Genomic DNA, 19574 nt, shown 5'->3' on the forward strand with positions numbered 1-19574 from the left:
ACAATCCAAGAATAAGAAGTATCTCAAATTAAAAAGTTAAAAAATAAAAAAAAGAGAAGTATCCCACACTCTGCAAAAGAATGCCCTGCTGGTTCTTGGAACTCAAATCTCCTTTATACCTGTGAGTTATCCTATTCTGTTTCACATTTGGTTTTTTTCTAAGATGGGACACATAAAGACTGACGGAGGACGAGTAAATAATATTTACAGACCAGTCATATTTTAATAAAGAGAACATACCTGAATAAGAAAAACTGAAATAGGTTTAGGTGATATTGGTATACTTAGGGGAATCTAAAATGTTTGACGTCTGCAATGAGACCAGTAACTATAGTGACTGAATTCTCTTCCTATTAGAGAGAGGACTGTGTGGGCCAAAGAATATGTAAATGCTACATTCTTCCCAGAAAATCTGTTTTCACAATTTCCTACCAACACGTATTTCATTCCAGAGTCCATTAGACATAAGAATCATCTCTCCTCAAACTGAGATGCATATTTGAATGTTTTATCCTCTGTCTCAAATCTTAATTTAAAGCCCATTTCTGGAATTTCCTGCTGGAATTCAGGCAGACACTCTGACTGCATTGACCAACAACAAATGACAGAATGAAGTGGTTCCAGCCCCAGGCACAGCAATTAGCTGGTCTAAGAATGTCTGCTCCTGTCTGCTGAAAGCCAGCTGGCATGTGAAGGTGTGGCTCTACTGGGAAAACCAAGCTTGAGGAACCTAAGCCACAGGAACAGGCTTTGTGGGGGAGGGAGAGGGCTCCTCTGCCTGAGGAGAGGGAAAGGGCTTGAGGAGCAAGGAGGAGCCAGACTTGTGAACCAAGAAACCAAACACCTTGGAAAGAGATCCCTAGCCTCAGTCATTCCCGCTGACATCCCTCTGATTAGGGACAAGCCACTCAGCAAGCACTTTCCAATCTTGGCAAAAATTGAATAGAATAAAATCATTGCTTCTAGCATCTACATTGTGGGGTAATAGATAAGCAAATTCGACGTTTCTTTTTTTCCCAACAATTTTGCGTTACTTGAGGCTATTTTAATGGGTCCAGGCAGGAACTTACAAAGGTATAAACAGTTCCTTGTAGGTTTGACTTTTCAAAGCACATGGCCCAGTAGCTCTTTATCTCTTTCTTGTTGCCAGAAAGGTTATCCCAGGCAAAAAGAGCTTGGAGCTTGGTAACATACAAAAAAAGCATTGGAAACTGTTTATTAGCCAATGTGAAAAAGAAAAAAGGAAGAAGGAAGTTTAAAAGTCTGAATCTTTACCTGGCTGCCAAAGTCATTCATTCTACCTTCTTACACACAATTTCTATCTATAATAATATATTTTGAGTTTATTTCTAAACATTTTTGTGATTCAATATATTAAATGCATACTTAAGAAAAACAGAATTCTAATAGATATTGAATATAGTATTTTCTTCAAAGGTCAGAGGAAGATTAATTTATTTATCAATTGATTTTCATCCATCTCTAGACTTTTAATCCACAATGTATCAAATATTAAACAATAGAAACAAATCAGCTTCACAAAGGAATTAAATGTCAGTGGTTCAAAAAACACTAAGGTAATTTCTATCAATGATTTAGACTTCACTGTCAAATATTTATATGACATAGTTTAAGTGAAAGAAAAAACTATGCATTTAGTATGAAGTGGAATTTTTCCAAAGGATAAAGACTTGTTCAAAATCTATTATGGATGCCTTAATAGGATTTCATTAGTCTTTTGATCCATATTTCTGTGAGATATTTCTACATTTTTACAATTACTTCACTAATTATGATCTTATAAACACATAAAATTTTAGATTTTCTGTACTATGAAAATATTTATTATTATATATATATTTTTCTCTTTCTTTTTAGGGCCACCCCTGTAGCATATGGAAGTCTGGGCTAGGGGTCAAATCAGAACTGCAGACGCCAGCCTATGTCCCACCCACAGCAATACAGGATCTGAGCTACATCTGCAACCAACACTGCAGCTTGCAACAAAGCTGGATCCTAAATCCACTGAGCAAGACCAGGGATCGAACCTGCATCCTCATGAAGACTACATTGGGATCTTAACTCAGTTCACTCAAGGTGAAATCCTATTTATTACATATTTAATATTTATTAAAATACAGGTATCCCCCATTTATGCCACTTCACTTTAACCAAAGATATTAGTACCTGTTTTCAATAACCAAAAGAAATCTAAAGAGGATTTTCACTTTCACAAAAAAAGGTGAAAAGTGAAAACAGTGTTCAGCTTTTGTTTGGTAAGGAGCCATTACGCAGGCAGCTCCACCTGGAGTAGCAGGACTGGAGCTCCCAAGCCCCTTCACCAGAGCTCACTCAGCATCAGGCCGCTGTAGCTCTGTGTGAACATCTGTGCTTTATCTTGATTCATTTTGTGCCTCTGTGAGCAAGATGTGTCCTAATGTAACTGCTTCTTCTGTTTACACAATTTTGGTTTCTGAGAGATTTCATAGGAATACTCTACCTTCAGATAGTATGGGGAACCTGTACCATAATTTATGCTCTTTCAATGATTAAGACCTTTTCTTTTTCTTCTTTTCTTTTTTTTTTTGGCCATGCCTACAGCACGTGGAAGTTCCCAAGTCAGGAACTGAACCAGCAGCACCACAGCAGTGACAATGCCAGATCCTTAACCAAGTAAGTCACCAGGGAACTTCAATTAAGGTATTTATTTGCCATCACTGATTTCTTCATAAAAAAACAACTTTCACATATATAAGTATATGATATTATAAATTAGCAAATTTAAGACCAGAATTAGATGATTAAAATAAATAACAAGTAAACAAGAAGATATTTATCACAACTGGATTCAATGGCTAAGAGTAGTCCTTCAAATATATATGTTCTTATATTTTGTTGAAATTTTCCAGAGGCTGGTTGGCAAGAACCTCAAATTGCATTTTTTTAACCATATATCTTAAAATCAATTCAATAATAAATATAAAGTGGTTTTCCAGGAAATATCATTGATTGTCAAATGATTCTTTAGTAGCAGAAGTTTTGGGGGAGAAGAGTAGGGTGGGGTGATAATAAAACTTTCCTCATAATTGCAGTGAATGAAACAGATGAGGGTATGTCTTTCTAGAGTGTTGAGGCTGGGGACTGACTATATTCCTGCCCACATGATCTCCTAATCCTGGCTGAGATCACTCCTGAAACACTTCTGTACACGTTTAGGATTAGAAACACACCATTTGAAAACCACTGAACTGAATCAGTTGGTATCACTGATGAAAACTGGTGTATTTTATGGAGTGAACAATGAGTGGGTTTAAACTAAAAGTCTCAAAAACATCATTCATACTTGCTCACTGCCTTCACGCAAGATACAAGGGCACACTGCAAGCTAAGTGGTAGTTGAAAACCATTTTCAGGTTAAAAACAGTGTCCACTCTTTGACATAGGAGAGACCATTCACCAAGCAAGCATTCCATCTCCTCTCCCTAGTTCCTGGCCCCTGTCCCCTGGCCCCTGGCCCTTAGAGAGGCCATGTTGCAACTCATCTGTTACAGCAACTTACGTCTCTTTCAGCTCAGTTAGGGAAAAGCCCATGCAACATACTGTAGTCTCCTACTCTTCTGTGATGGCAACCAAGGAGAAGACCTGCTTCAGATGGTACATTCACAACATGACGGCACTTTCATCAGCTGACTCCCTGGTGAACACAGGGCCCCTGACCAACCCAAGATGTTTATGTTACACATGTGTTTCAGCTCTTCAGAGGAGTGACCTTCTCTCAGAATTATATTCTCCTACTTTTTGGCAGACACAGGGATTGATAATCAACCATTTATCTAGTAGAATTTTCAAGAGTGTGCCTGACCTAATCACTGACTGGAGCCATTCTATCTCCTTGTCCAAGTACTGCACAAATGTGCTACTTCTCAACATTTATATATTTATACACTGAGTATAAATCTTGATGGAATTTATTTTGTAATTTAAAAAGCAGCTTTGAAGAATCACTGACTAACAAAATCACTCAACAAAGATGTATTGAACAATCTCTGAAACATAGAAGGTTGTCATTCAATATTTGTAAATTAATGAGTATAATACTTGAGATGATATGGGGCTTTGTGAATATAAATATTTATATTGTGAATACATATGTATATATTATGTGAATATATATGCATATATTATATAAACATGTATATGTAACAACTTTTGTAAATATTTCACTCTAAAGGGATATAAAAAATCTGAAAATGTTCATGGGAATATTTCTAAAATTATACTACTAAAATTATTTTTCTTTTGTGTTATAAGAGGTAGAGGAAGAGAAAAATATAATGGCTGTGATTCTTTGTTTCAGAAAAGATATGCAGTATATTTGGGTTTAAAAATTTCAATAAAATCAGAGAATATTTTGTCTGAGCACTTAAACCAAAGCAGAAAAAATATTTTCATTTCTAAAGCATTACCAATTTTATCTTTCTAAGAAGAATAAACCAGATGAGCTAGCAGTAAACTAGGTCTTTCTTCACCCTTCTGAAGGATCTTAGTACTACATGATGCCAAGAGGGTTGCCCTTACCTCCCAGGCACAGACTTGGGGGAAAAGGATCAACTTGGGGCAGATGGACAATGAGGATGAGACGAAAGGACATCTGCTGCCTATTTGCTTCTGTATTCCGCAATGGGACAGAGTTAAACAGCTGAAGCCATGCCTCTCCAACTGCCTGGAGAAAGTATCAGTTTCTTTTTTTTAATTTCTTAGGCATTTTATGCATTATGAAACTTTATGAAGTGCATAAAAATGAGTATCTTTTATATATATATATATATACACACACACACATACACACACACACACACAATATAGAGACACACTTACAAATGTAATTACATTCCACAGAGCTAAAATCACTATGCCAAATTACTGCAAAGTCTACAAGCCTGGTTCTCACTTTTGGCCCTAACTCACCTGGACTGTGAAGGTGAGCAGCACTACTTTCCCCCAGGAACGTCCTGTGAAAAGCTGATTCAAAGACTCCCAAATTAAATCTTAAAGGATGTGTACAGGATACACTGCGAAAAACAGTTGATCCTCATTATTGGTGGATTCTTTATTTGAGAATTCATCTACTCCTTAATATTTTTAGTAATTCCCTACAACACCAGGATTTTGCAGGTCAACCAGTATCCACTCATTCCCAGCTGAGGTCTTATAAGGCAATTTTCCACCCTCTTGGTTTCAAATCTCTTAACTGTGAACGAGTTTCTTTTTTCACATTCTATTTATTTGCCATGCTTTGCACATTTTTGTGCTTTTTTGTTGGTGGTGTCACTACCTAAAATGGCCCTAAGCACAGGAAGGGTATGCCTTAGAGAGAAACTACACCTGCCAGATAAGCTTAGCTCAAACATGAGTTACAATGCTGTTGTTGTGAGTTTGGCATTAATACATCTACAATATATGTTAAATAAAGTGTCTTTAAACGGAAACACATAAAAATTATGTATTGATTGCCTGATGACAATGTTGTGACTAGAGGCTGGCAGGACCTACCTCTATGGTGTAGGTCACAGCTGTCACTCAGATTTGATCCTTGGCCTAGGAATTTCCATATGGCCCAGGTGAGGCTAAACAAAAAAATTTTTTTGGAGTTCCCGTCGTGGCGCAGTGGTTAACGAATCCGACTAGGAACCATGAGGTTGCGGGTTCGGTCCCTGCCCTTGCTCAGTGGGTTAACGATCCGGCGTTGCCATGAGCTGTGGTGTAGGTTGCAGACGCGGCTCGGATCCCGTGTTGCTGTGGCTCTGGCGTAGGCCGGTGGCTACAGCTCGATTCAACCCCTAGCCTGGGAACCTCCATATGCCGCGGGAGCGGCCCAAGAAATAGCAACAACAACAACAACAATAACAACAACAAAAAAGACAAAAGACAAAAAAAAAAATTAAATATTATCTGAGGATGAGCCAAGCTTAAAAGCCTTCTAGACTTGGCTTATATTAATTCTTTAATTCACTAAAGAAATACAAAATAAAAAAACCAAAAATGTCTGGAAATATTTTAGGACTGTACTGTAAAAGAAAGATAGCTTCTAAATTTAGGCTTTGTTCCCATCACCAAAAATAAATCAACTGTGTATTTCCATGCATACTTATGAAGCTGAGCCATTTATTTGGATTCCATCTATAAAATAAATATTTCAGTTTCCTACAGAATAGACACTCAATTTTTGACAAAGCATACACACATTACAGAGAAATCAGTTTGTCAAAGTGTCTTACAAGAATATTTTATCCTGTCTTGGTTTACAGAACCCTATTGGATATTTAATTTACTCTTTGAGGTAAGGCTCAGGCCTTATGGTTTATAAATTAAGCAAAGGGCAATTAAATATATGTTACTGTCACAGGATGTCAGCAAAGAGCAGAAAGCCCTCAGCCCACTGGTTTCTGATACTTCAGATAAACATTAGGATTAATTCTTAAGTAGTTAAATATTCTTGTTCACATGAAAATTTTAAAAAGATGTAAATACTTAAACAAACCCAATTTGGCATGCATATTATTGGACAGAAACATTAATCAAAGAAAAACAATTTACTTTCTTTTTCATTTTTTTATTACTCAAATGAATTTATCACATCTGTAGTTGTATAATGATCATAACAATCTGATTTCACAGGATTTCCATCCCACAGCCCTAGCACATCCCCCCACCCCCCAAACTGTCTCCTCCAGAGACCATAAGGTTTTCAATGTCTGTGAGTCAGCATCTGTTCTGCAAAGAAGTTCAGTCTGTCCTTTTTTCAGGTTCCACATGTCAGTGAAAGCATTTGATGTTGGTGTCTCATTGTATGGCTGACTTCACTTAGCATGATAGTTTCTAGGTCCATCCATGTTGCTAAAAATGCTGGTATTTCGTTCTTTTTGATGGCTGGGTAATATTCCATTGTGTATATGTACCACATCTTTTGGATCCACTCCTCTGTCGATGGACATTTAGGTTGTTTCCATGTCTTGGCTATTGTAAATAGTGCTGCAATGAACACTGGAGTACATGTGTCTTTGCGAGTCGTGGTTTTCTCTGGATAGATGCCCAGGAGTGGGATTGCTGGATCAAATGGTAGTTCTATGTTTAGTTTTCTGAGGAATCTCCATCCTGCTTTCCACAGTGGTTGCACCAATGTACAATCCCACCAACAGTGTACTAGGGTTGCTTTTTCTCCACACCCTTTCCAGCACTTATTGTTTGTAGACTTTTGGATGATGGCCATTCTGGCTGGTGTAAGGTGGTACCTCATCGTGGTTTTGATTTGCATTTCTCTAATAATGAGTAACGCTGAACATCTTTTCATGTTTCTCGGCCATCTGTTTGTCTTCTTTGGAGAACTGTCTGTTTAGATCTTCTGCCCATTTTTGGATGGGAAAAACAATTAACTTTTAAAAGCAAGTCTATAACTAATATGTATAAAATACAAAGGCCAGCATCTTTCTAATGTCTTCATTTAAATTTTCTTAAGTATGGGTAAAGCCTGCAAGCCTCTAAGGCATTATTTTCCTTAAGCAAGTCTATCCTGCAAAATTTGTGTTAGGGGACATTTCTAGAGGTTTGAACACCCCCTGAGTAGAAAGGAGTTGCAAAGATCAGAAGAAAAAGTCAGTACGAAAGACCTCGAGGGAAGGATGGAGGCCCAATCTACCCAAGCAGCCCAAGGTCCTTCCACCAGGGCCTCCAGGATTCCATTCTGTAAGCAGAACAAGTCTCCTAAGGCTGAGGGGGACCTCAGGACAACTTGACTACACTGCATATTAGAAGACAGCAATTAGTAAAGAGATATTTCAAGGGTCTTCTAAATTACTTACATTTCCTATACAACTCTCTGGTGTCATACTTTTTCCTAATATTCTTTATCTTCTAGAACAATATTTAAAATAGAAAAATCCTGCTAACAGAGATATGCATATGCCAAGCAAACCAAAATTTTTTAAATGGATTATTTTCATACTGCTATGATATATATACATATATATATATATATATATGCACACCCACATACATATATGTATACACTTTTTTTTTACATCTATCTTTATGGAACACTCCTTTTTGACAATGATGGGTACCTTTCAACAGCTTCAGCCAGGAATGGCATCATTCCTTCTGTCATATATGTAAATGAGTGTGTTAAAATGTTCTAAAATTTGTGGCATACATACATAAGTGAATTTAACTTTTTTCAAATTCTTTCCCCAAATTTGCAATTTTAAATTTTTCATAACATAACACTTTCATTCATAACACTTGGGTGGACTGTCTAACTTTGGATCATTCTCAGCTGTGAAGAGCTGAGTTCCATTTCCTACACATCAATCCCATCTCACCTCCAGTCCACTCTCAGGCAGGAGCCTAGAGGGATGAGCATGAGGAAGGCGTGGCCACCCTCTCTTCTTTTTCAAGCACCTGATGTGTGAAGCTGTGCTCTGGTGTGGGATGGGTCCTCCCAGGCATCGAGCAAAGCCTCACCACACAGGTGGTTAATATTAGGAGGGAAAATAGCAGAACAAGAACAAATTACTCTTCTCTTCCCTTCCCACTGTGGAAGTAAAGAAGTTGTGCTTCTGCAGCTCAGCTTGACCAGTCATCCAGCTATCTCAGGCCCTTGTGAGAGTGCTTCCCCACACAAATCCCGCTCACACGGGATCCCCTCTACCCAACACAACTGCCTAAAAATTAAAAACTTGCCTTAACCTATATCACACACTTGGATTAGTACTGTCCCTCAGTCTATAATCCTGTGCCTATTTTAAAATCCTCACACTGTACCATAACTTCAGTTACACTGAAGTCATGTCTCCTTCCCCAGAGGTAAATTTATGGGTAAGACATTTCTTACCAAACAAGATGCTTTCAACCAGTGCAAACATACAAAGGTACCGTCCAGTCCAATGACAACATGTTTGGGGCAGAAGTCCAAAATAAAAATATAAGCATTTGTTTACCTATGGAATTTTTTACTGAGCTCTTCACTTACCTTAAGGTTGTTTTTCTATTTACAAGAATCAAAATTTTTCATCCCAGATTTTAAAACCTTTGCAGTTAAAAAAATCACATCAGGAGTTCCCGTCGTGGCGCAGTGGTTAACGAATCCGACTAGGAACCATGAGGTTGTGGGTTCGGTCCCTGCCCTTGCTCAGTGGGTTAACGATCCGGCGTTGCCTGAGCTGTGGTGTAGGTTGCAGACGCGGCTCGGATCCCGCGTTGCTGTGGTTGTGGTGTAGGCCGGTGGCTATGGCTCCGATTCAACCCCTAGCCTGGGAACCTCCATATGCCGTGGGAGCGGCCCAAGAAATAGCAACAACAACAACAATAACAACAACAACAAAAAAAAGAGACAAAAAAAAATTACATCAATTTACCTTGATATCTGTGCCTAAATCATGCATTAACAAGTAATAAATATATCTTAATTAACTCAGAGAGATTAGATATGTTACTAGCTTTAAATAGTTTGTTGATATAAATTCAGAGAATTACATTAATTAAAGAGGATGCCACAGAAATATTTTAAATGAGCTACCTCATTTCCATAAGATCATTTAGTCAAGGATATACAACCAACAAATCAAAAATGTCTGAGGTTCTTGTCACTATTGTAGTCTATTAATATATCATTTTACCATCTCAAACACAGGGGGGGGGAGAAAGAAACAGAGTTTCCCAGGTGTATCATTTATTAGCTTTAATCTCATAAATTGCATATCAACAGGCATATTTAAAATGAGCATAGTTCATAAGCTATTATTTAAAAGCTAAACTTTATAATTTAGTTTTAAATTAGTTAAAATTATTTTCAGGTAAGTTATCATATTAAAATATATCCTACTATTTCAATTAATAAGTGATTAGTAACAATGTATTCACCTATATTAATGTTAACAAATAGACTGTAACATCTCATCAATTTAGATGCTAAAGAATTAAATGAGTATTAAGTCTGCCAATTTATTAATAACTCTTGAAGCTGACCTGCTCCCTCCTGATTTATGTCTAAATTTATTAAGGATTTTGATAATTAAATTAAAATCAGGTCATTACTTCACAAGAGACTGAACAGATGCAAACAAAATGATTAATCACATTCATGTAATCCTTCATTCAAAATACTTTGTAAATTTTAAGTATTTCCTTAAATTGTTTTTAATATCTCTACTAACGAGTGTTAAGTACTTTTTTTCCTCATGGGAAGAAATTATAACTCCATTCTAACTGATGACAAAGGGTATTTCCTTTCTATGAAAATGTGCCAAAGCTAACGAATCAGTTACCTGGAGAAGAATGTTTTAACTTATATATATTAACTTTTATTAGTGTGCCATTTTCCTCCCAAAGAGCTCAAAATTAAACCTGTAAAAAAAATTTATGGTGGCCATAGTACAGAAAATATATCTGCAGAAAAATACAAAGGGTGTAAAAGACTATACTCCTCTAATTCCCAGAATCCTGCAAAACTGGCTTCTATATTTACTGTCCTCTATCAACTGGCTCCATACTCCTTACATGTTGCAGGCAAGATGTGCGAGTCACATTCTGTAATTACTCCAGCTTTTCCTATAAAATGTACTACATGTTACTAAATAATACACCAATCTATTATCCCATCTTCCCTGGGTTATTCCAGAACTCTTTACTGAATTCCAGTCTCACATTTTTAACTGGAACCCTTCTGGACAAAACCGTCCAAGATTAAATCAATATTCCTACTCCTCCCCTCCCACTAACAAATCCCTTGCTCTATGTTTAGTCTATTTTTGTTTACAGAACCACAGGTCAGTAGAATAGACCTCACACATTTGTCTTTCAGTTGTACTCTTCTCTGCCTCCCAATATAAGCACCATTTAGAGGACTAGACATTCAAGAAATAGGTTAGCAAAAACAAAACTAACAAAAGATCTACATTGGATAAGTACCAAAAAATATAGCTTAGTTACAATCTATACCATAATCTGGTAATCTTTTCCATAATTGAAAATAGATCAGGCAACTGAAGAAAAATAAATATGTGAAATGACATGAAACCAAAAACTTCTGCATAGCAAAGAAAACAATTGACAAAATGAAAAGACAACCTACAGGATGGGAAAAAATATTTACAAACCATATATCTGATAAGGGTTTAACTGTCCAATATATCTTATCTAAGTACATATAAAATTGCAATCAGGCAAACAAACAACAAACAATCCAATTTTAATCTGATTTTAAAAATGGGCAGGAGTTCTTGTCGTGGCAGCAGAAACAAACCTGACTAGGAACCATGAGGTTGCAGGTTCGATCCCTGGCCTCGCTCAGTGGGTTAAGGATCCAGTGTTGCCATGAACAGTGGCATAAGTTGCAGATGCAGCTCAGATCCTGCATTGCTGTGGCTCTGGCACAGGCCAGCAGCTACAGATCCGATTCAGCCCCTAGCCTGGGAACCTCCATATGCCATGGGTGTGGCCCTAAAAAAGACAAAAGACAAAAAAAAAATGAGCAAAGGACCTGCATAGACATTTTCCAAAGAAGATATATAGCCAACCAGTACAATAAAAGATGCTCAACATCACTGATGAATAGGAAAATGCAAATCAAAACCACAATGAGATATGACTTCATACAGGTCAGCATGGCTATTAACAAAAAAGATAAAAGTGTGGGGGAGGATGTGTAAAAAATGGAACCACTGTATGTTATTGATGGAAATGTAAACTGGTGCAATCATTTTGGAAAACATTGTGTTGGTTCCTCAAAAAATTAAAAATAGAATTACCATACAATCCAGCAATCCCTCTTTTGGGGGTATATCCAAAGGAATGAAATCAGTACCTTGAAAAGCTCTCTGCACAGCCTGTTCATCCCAGCACATTCACCATAGCCAAGATATGGAAAAAAACTTGTGTCTATTTATGAATGAATGAATAAAGAAAATATGATATATATGTCATATATACATCACAAATACACACACACACATACATGCATACATACACACAATGGAATATTATTCAGCCTTAAACAAAAGTGTCATCTGCAACATGGATGAACCTGGAGAATATAAAGTGAAATAAGCCAGACACAGAAAGACAAGCACTGCATGATCTCACTTATATGTGGAATCTAAAAAAGTCAAACACATAAGCAGAGAGTGGGATGGTGATTACCAGGGTTAAGGAGGTGGGGGAAAATGGGGAGATGGTGCCCAAAGGGTATAAGGTTTCAGTTATGCAGGATGAATAAATTTAGAGGTCTAATGTACAGCAGGATGACTCTAGTTAATAATGACATATTGAGTGGCATCAATCTGCTAAGAGAGAAGATTCTAGGTCCCTTCTCCACACAAACATACAAACTAGCAAATGTGAGGAGACAACATTAATTAGGTTGACTACAGTAATCCTTTCACTATGTACATCAAATCATCATGTTGTGTACCTTAAATGGTTACAATTTTTATTTTAAAATAAATAAAGAGATGGAAAAAACTCAGTATCTGTTGAGGAATTCCCTTGCAGAGCAGTGGGTTAAGGATCCCATGCTGTCCTGCAGCAATTCAGGTTGCTGCTGCAGTGCATGTTTGATCCCTGGCCCAGGAACTTCCACATGCCACAGGTGTGGTCAAAAAATAAAAATAAAATTTTTTTGAATAAAATGAACTAAAATCTATTGCCGTAAGCTATCCAAAGCTATGAAAAACAAAAATAATATGAAGCATAGTCTCAGTTGATTAAAATAAGATAAAACAAACTTTAGATTTAGAGGAAACTTAGTGGTCATGATGCCCACAGCATTTTTAAGTCACACGTCTGTACTCTCCACCTGCCAATATGACCTACTGGTGCCAGAAACTCCAAAGGGATGACTTTGAATCAAGGATCCTTGGGACCAAAGCTTTCACCTGAAATGGATCTGTGAAACCTTTTTATACACTTGAGGGTTGGCAAAATTCCCCAATAGATGAAAGTTTTTCTAAACTTTGTATTTCAAACAGCACTGTCACCATTGGATTATCACATACTCTGTGAAACACATAGCAACACACAAAATCATCACTGTACCACCCATCTTTAAGTATAATATTATCCCATGCCACAAGCAACCTATTTTGAAGGCTACCATGCAAACAAATTCAGTAATGGACTCGTCCTCACGACCTTCCTTAATTCAAGTAATCTCTTAGCTTATTCATAAAAGTGGGAATCTCTTAGCATATTCATAAAAATGGGTATTATATGTTCCACTGGCCCCTCTGAAGTTCCCCACTCTCAGTGAGCTCTGGCCAGCTCTGCATCCCAGAAGCTGATCTGTATGGACTAAGGAACAAGCCCTGTGTTTTCAGCTGGTTCTAAGAGGTTCCAGATAGGGAGCAGGGGGAGTGGGATGAGCTTCGTGTTCCCTTCCTCCCCTTTAAGGCCTCAGCAGGCACTGCTGCTCCCTCCCCAGGCAGATTCTTTTTTTCTAAAATAAATTTTAGAATGTTTACGTAGATTAAAATACTTAATATTTTCCATTTAAAAAGAAAATCCTTGAGTTTTCAAACCTAGCACAATGGAACTGCACTTAAATCTGATTCCCTCTGTCAGATTTAGCTCCCAGACAATCACTTCTGTTGTCCTTGAGGCTGGGGGATGCAGGAGTCTGACTCTTGCTTTTTCCCGTTTTACAATGGTTTCCCCTAACTTATCCATTAAGCACCAGAGTAAGGCTTCTCTAATTATTCCTTTTGAGGGGCCCATCGGTTTCCTCTAGGAACCCAGACTAACCAAGTGATGATTATGTATGTCCTCCAAGAAACCCTCTGATTGCTGTCCCATTCTTGAAAAAATAAAATAAAAAATCATGAGTTCTCAGCCTCTTATATACATCGAGACAAAGAATTTAGGAACATCTAGAAAATTTCTTGCTCATATACTTCATATTTTAAAAATTCACATGTGCATGTATATCTAGGGGGAAAAACTATTCCGATGTGCTAAAGAAAAATAGTTCAAAGATGAAAATTGACATCAGCAAATGGATCAAATCAATTATGCTAGAGTCATGGAAGACTACATGTGGAGAACTGCATTTCAAATGTCAGGTACCAGGGTAACTCACTCATATTGTTAATGTTTATTGAATAGAACAGGGAACATCAGCATTTATAAAGCAGAATGGAGACCAAGTTTTTCAGGTGGACAGAACAACAAGAATAGCTTTTAACACATATACTGCAAGAGCTGATATGTCTACGGGAAAACAATTAATTTTCAGGCAAATCTACTGATACCAGTAAGACTCAAGCTTCATCATTTTCAGGAACAGAAGCTCAGTTAAAGCTGGGACAATTTAAATGAGGGCTCACTTAGGAAGATGTCCAATGCTCAGCAGCTACAGTAAATGCTGAATTCTCTTCAATATTTCAAATTATTTGCCAACTCTCTGATGAATGTTTCCTGGTTTTTTGCTGTGTTTTTTTCTTCATGTATTTTGTTTTTTTGCTGTTTGTTTTTTCTACGTTCTATATTTCCAATTTCAAAGTATAGTATTTATTTTTTAGTATCTCATTATGGGCAAATCATGAGATACAAAGTAAGTATTTATAATCAATATGAGTGCACTTCCACAGAGCCTAACCTTAATGCTTAGTTTTACTCTATGCCTTATAAACTACAGAGTTTTCATAAGATCAATATTTCTGTTTCCCCAACTTCCCCAGTGAAAATAAGATTCCAATATTATTTTCTACTTAACCACAGTCTACTCCTTTTTTTCTAAAATGGCGATAAATGTTATACAAATACCTTTTGTATTGTGCTAAAGTAGATTAAAATACTGAGGTTACAACTGCTATTAACCACATTATTACTTCAGCAGTGATGTGACATTTTCTTAATATGTAAAAATCAATACAATGTACCCACCTAGAACTCAAAAGTAAAACACCTACCTGGTTCAGGATTTATTTGAGGACTTTGATAATATTTAAATTTTACCCTGATAGACATTTTTTCAAATATCTGGGATACAATGGTGTGTAATAATGCATTACATTTTGTCACAAGCTTTGATTTGGTTTGTTTTAACTTACATATAATATCATTGGCTATAGTATTTCTGAAGAGATTGTTTTAGTTTTGTTACTGACTAGAATTGTAAGACCACATTAATTTTTGTTTTTCACAAAAGTTATTCTAGCTCTGGATACACTGACTGGAAAATATTGCAATGGGAAACCTTTGGAACTATTTTAGTTATGCTTTGACCAAAGATTTTCTTGCCAAAGAAAGCAAAGGCAGTTTCAAAGGGAGTTACAACATATATTGGTTTGAAATGAAAAGTGGCATTAAAAAGTTTCAATACATTTTCTAATGGATAGGCTTTTGAAATATATTAAATCTTATATGAACCATATCAAGAGTCAAACTCAAATTCCTTGTAGGGAAAAAAATTTAGTTTTAAGATCTAAGCACATATTTTCTGAGTGAGTCTAAAGAAAATGAATGTTTCTCATTTATATTAGAATAAAAGCAGCCTGGATTTGCTTTATATCTCAAAATTCAGCATCAGGTTGTTTTACCTTTCAAACGATTTTCTTCTTCTCCAATAGGGAAGCATACATACAATTACATAGCCTCCAAAGAAGAAACAAAGGAGAGTGAGGAGGATGGATGCCCACGTACTGACATCATATAGAGGAAAGAAGAGCCCCCGAACTCCCCTCAACATGAACTCAAATGATAAAGGCTTTATTATGGAGGATTCACAAAATAATTTTGCAGTATATTTTCACTTTCTGAAAAATCCTACTATAATGAAGTTTTTAATGGTTTTCCTTCATTCAAGAGAAAGGATGATTCTCCCTGAAATAAGGGTTCACTGAGTCTGAAAACTGGCTTTTTTGAACTTTTACTGAGTCTTAAAAGTCTAGGTATATTGGAATAGAAAAAATATTCCTCAATTTTAAAAGCCCAGTTTACATTCAAGAGAAAGCATTAAGCCACTGTTGGAGGACAGGGAGGCTAAAATATAAAGGCTATTACTACAGACAGGAAAGTATCCTCTGCTCTGGCAGGAAGAAAGAAAACAGTGAAAAAAAATATGGGCAGGATTGGAGAAATTGGCAGTCTTGTTTCCCCCAAAACTCCACTAGGTGTGAATTTCAAGAGCAATGGTGAGAGAAAATCTCAAAAAATGTGAGTGGGAGCTAAAAGCAAGAGGAATAGGTGCATATCCTGCTTCCACCTGTAATTCCAGGAGAGGGTCCCCCGCAGAGGGCTCCACAGCAAGCTCTAAGTCCAAAGCAATTGAAGTATTTCCAGCCACTATTAAGGTCAAGAAAGAACACGAAACAGAGGTCTTAAGTTTCTTTCCCTCAGTAAGCTTGTGACATGGAAGGGACCCCCAAACAGCGGCATGTTACCCAGCAAGAGCATGAGAGGGTCTGCCACACAGACCTCAGTGAGGGTCTAGTTGATTGACCCCAGAGCAGAGATTTACCATAGTAGGCTCAAGACAGGCCACATACAAAACAGAGTGATATTCGAATACCTTCAATGGTGGCAAGAACTCAGGTGAACCTGTGTTAAGAGGGACCAAAGGTGGGGACTATGTCAGGAATCATTCTACCTACTGAATATATCAGAGACCTTCATTACCTAATCGTTCATTATTAGGATTATGTAAACTAATTTGAGACATTTTAACACTTTTTTGGGAGTTCCCGTTGTGGCTCAATGGTTAACGAATCCGACTGGGAACCATGAGGTTGCAGGTTTGGTTCCTGGCCTTGCTCAGTGGGTTAGGGATCTGGCGTTGCCGTGGGCTGTTGTGTGGGTTGCAGACGCAGCTCAGATCCCGCGTTGCTGTGGCTCTGACATAGGCCAGCGGCTATAGCTCCAATTTGACCCCAGCCTGGGAATCTCCATATGTCGCAGGAGCAGCCCAAGAAATGGCAAAAAGACGAAAAGAAAAAAAGAAAAAAACCTTTTTTGGTTATTTGCGCTTTTAACTAAAAATTTTTTTATAATTAAGGCTGTCAAAATTAGCAAATAAAAATACAAACATTGCCTAGGACTTACTTATACACAAAAAATATCCGTTGTTTATCTGAAATTCAAATTTAACTGTGTATCCTATATTCTATGTGACAAGTCCATTTGTAATTAAGGGGTATGTTGGAATTTTTCTAAAACTTGGAGAAGCATGATTAGCTACATAAAATAAGGAATATTAATTTTCCCCACCCAAGTTAAATTTTGATTCTACTACATAAGGTAAACACAAAATGTGCTTTCCCTCTGATTTATATGTTAATACTGTGGTAAAACAAAAGAAGCCAAAAAGCCAGCAATTATCTTTGAAGTGGTTTCAAATAGTATGAGATTTTCCAACACAGATTAGAACAGGGTAGAGCTGAATAATTTACACTTGAAATTTTTTGTTTCTTATTACAAATTATTATTTAAACTGAATAATTCGTTTGCCTTTAGGCCAGACATTTTGACTGAGACAAATGGAAAGGGAGAAAAAAAAAATGTTTCTTTGAAGAAACAGTGGGATCAGACCTGTATGAGTTTTTTCCAAATATTTCTCTTGATGAGGAAATGGGAAAGACAACACAGAAAAAAAAAAAAAGTGCCAGAAGTAACTGAAGAATTTTGTTTGTCCTCCTAGGCCTGAGCACCACGAGGAGCTGCAGAAATGGGGCGAGGGCAGGAGGACCAGGTACCTTCCAAGGCAAAGGCAGGATACTATCTGCCTTTCCTTCTCAGGACCACAAGCCCCTGGGGCTCTCAGCAGAGGGCAGCACCACAGGAGGAGTTGAGAGGCTGCACCCTCTGAGCGGGGACACTGCCCTGGGCTGGGCCTCCAGCTCAGAGTTTAGCCCCAGATAATCAGGCAGTTTCCACCCATGTCTGCCTTAGCTTCAAATGAAGAGGCATCCTAAGTGGCTTTCTGATACTGATTTGTGGGGCTTTTCCTAAATAGAAATCAGAGGAACCATTCTGCTGAGGTTATACCTTGGTTTCCTCATATGTAAAGGGGACATTTATGTTATCTAACAAATGGGGCCGTTTGGGAAAATTATATGAGATAATGCATATAATACAATGACCACAGTCCCTGCTTGATAAATAAATGCAAACCAGGAGTTCCCATCATGGCGCAGTGGTTAACGAATCCGACTAGGAACCATGAGGTTGAGGGTTCCGTCCCTGCCCTTGCTCAGTGGGTTAACGATCCGGCGTTGCCGTGAGCTGTGGTGTAGGTTGCAGACGCGGCTCGGATCCTGCGTTGCTGTGGCTCTGGCGTAGGCTGGGGGCTACAGCTCTGATTCGACCCCTAGCCTGGGAACCTCCATATGCCGCGGGAGCGGCCCAAGAAATAGCAAAAAGACAAAAAAATAAAAAATAAAAAAATAAATGCAAACCAGTACAATAGTAACTTGCTTATTATTATTGTTATTATTGTTGTTGTTGTTATTATTATTATTATTATATAATCAACACTGTAAGGTAAATATTGTGGTGAAATGAAGGCAACATGAGGATAAGAAACTTGTCACAAAAACTGGATACAACAGAATTCTCAGAGGAGGACAGGCAAATTTCATCAGGTGTTTTGAAACTTTATTTCCTGTTCAAGAACTACTCTCTGTTTGAGATATCAGAAGCAAAAGGCCATTCATTCATTCAATATGTACTGATCAGAATTTTCTTTCAGATATGATAATAATTCAACAGCATCTTAAATGGTCTCCCTGATTCGTTTCTCTCCTGTGCCCTTCAGTCCCCATCCGCTCCTACATGGCAGCCAGAGTCATGTTTAAGATATATTAAACTAGGTAAGGACAAATCCCTACTTAAAACTGTTCAGTATCTTTTCAGAGAACTTCAGATAAAATCCCAAAGTGTGTGCCATGGTTTAGAAGCCCTGCTCAGTTAATCTCCTGGCACCACCTTGGTTAATCTCCATTATTCACCTTCATTTTTGGCTTTGCTTTGTTTTTTCTTAAATACACCAGGCCTGTTCCCTAAATTCTAAATATCCTTTTTGCAACTCCTATTGTATCATACTTTTAAAATACCTTTAGGTAGAATTTATCTTCATCTATTTGTTTATTTGTTAAATATATATTTCCCTATCGCTATCCTCTAAAACGAAAAAGCCATGAGAACAGAACTCAAATGTCCTAGCCCCAGAACTTAAGTTAAAACAACAACTATTAGTTTAATGAATGAGAAATTTCTTACACTTTGTTTTCCACTCTTTTACTAAGATCTTTTCCAAGCAACTTTCTTGGGTAGTTCATAAACAATACATATTTTCAAAAAAAACCCCTCCCAAATTAGATTACCATCTCTAGTTTCTTAATTATCTCTCCCATTCTCAAAACTAACACACAAAGTTAAAATGATGTGAAATTTAAAATACTATATTATTTTAAACTAATGATAAGGATAAAATATTATTAAATTTATATAAAACTAAGACTTAAATAAGAAAGCAAAGGAGTTCTCTTTGCAGTGGTACAGCAGGTTAAGGACCCGGAGTTGTCAAT

At 37.2% G+C, this 19574-nt stretch overlaps 1 protein-coding gene across 1 annotated transcript in view; it reads right to left on the reverse strand.

Annotated features, from left to right (window-relative positions):
• The window catches only part of DOK6 (docking protein 6), a 377419-nt gene that overhangs the window by 313347 nt on the left and 44498 nt on the right, over positions 1 to 19574 (reverse strand). The gene's annotated exons all lie outside the window — the stretch shown is intronic.

The sequence above is a fragment of the Phacochoerus africanus genome, chromosome 2, assembly GCF_016906955.1.
Source record: "Phacochoerus africanus isolate WHEZ1 chromosome 2, ROS_Pafr_v1, whole genome shotgun sequence".
Classification (NCBI taxonomy): domain Eukaryota; kingdom Metazoa; phylum Chordata; class Mammalia; order Artiodactyla; family Suidae; genus Phacochoerus; species Phacochoerus africanus.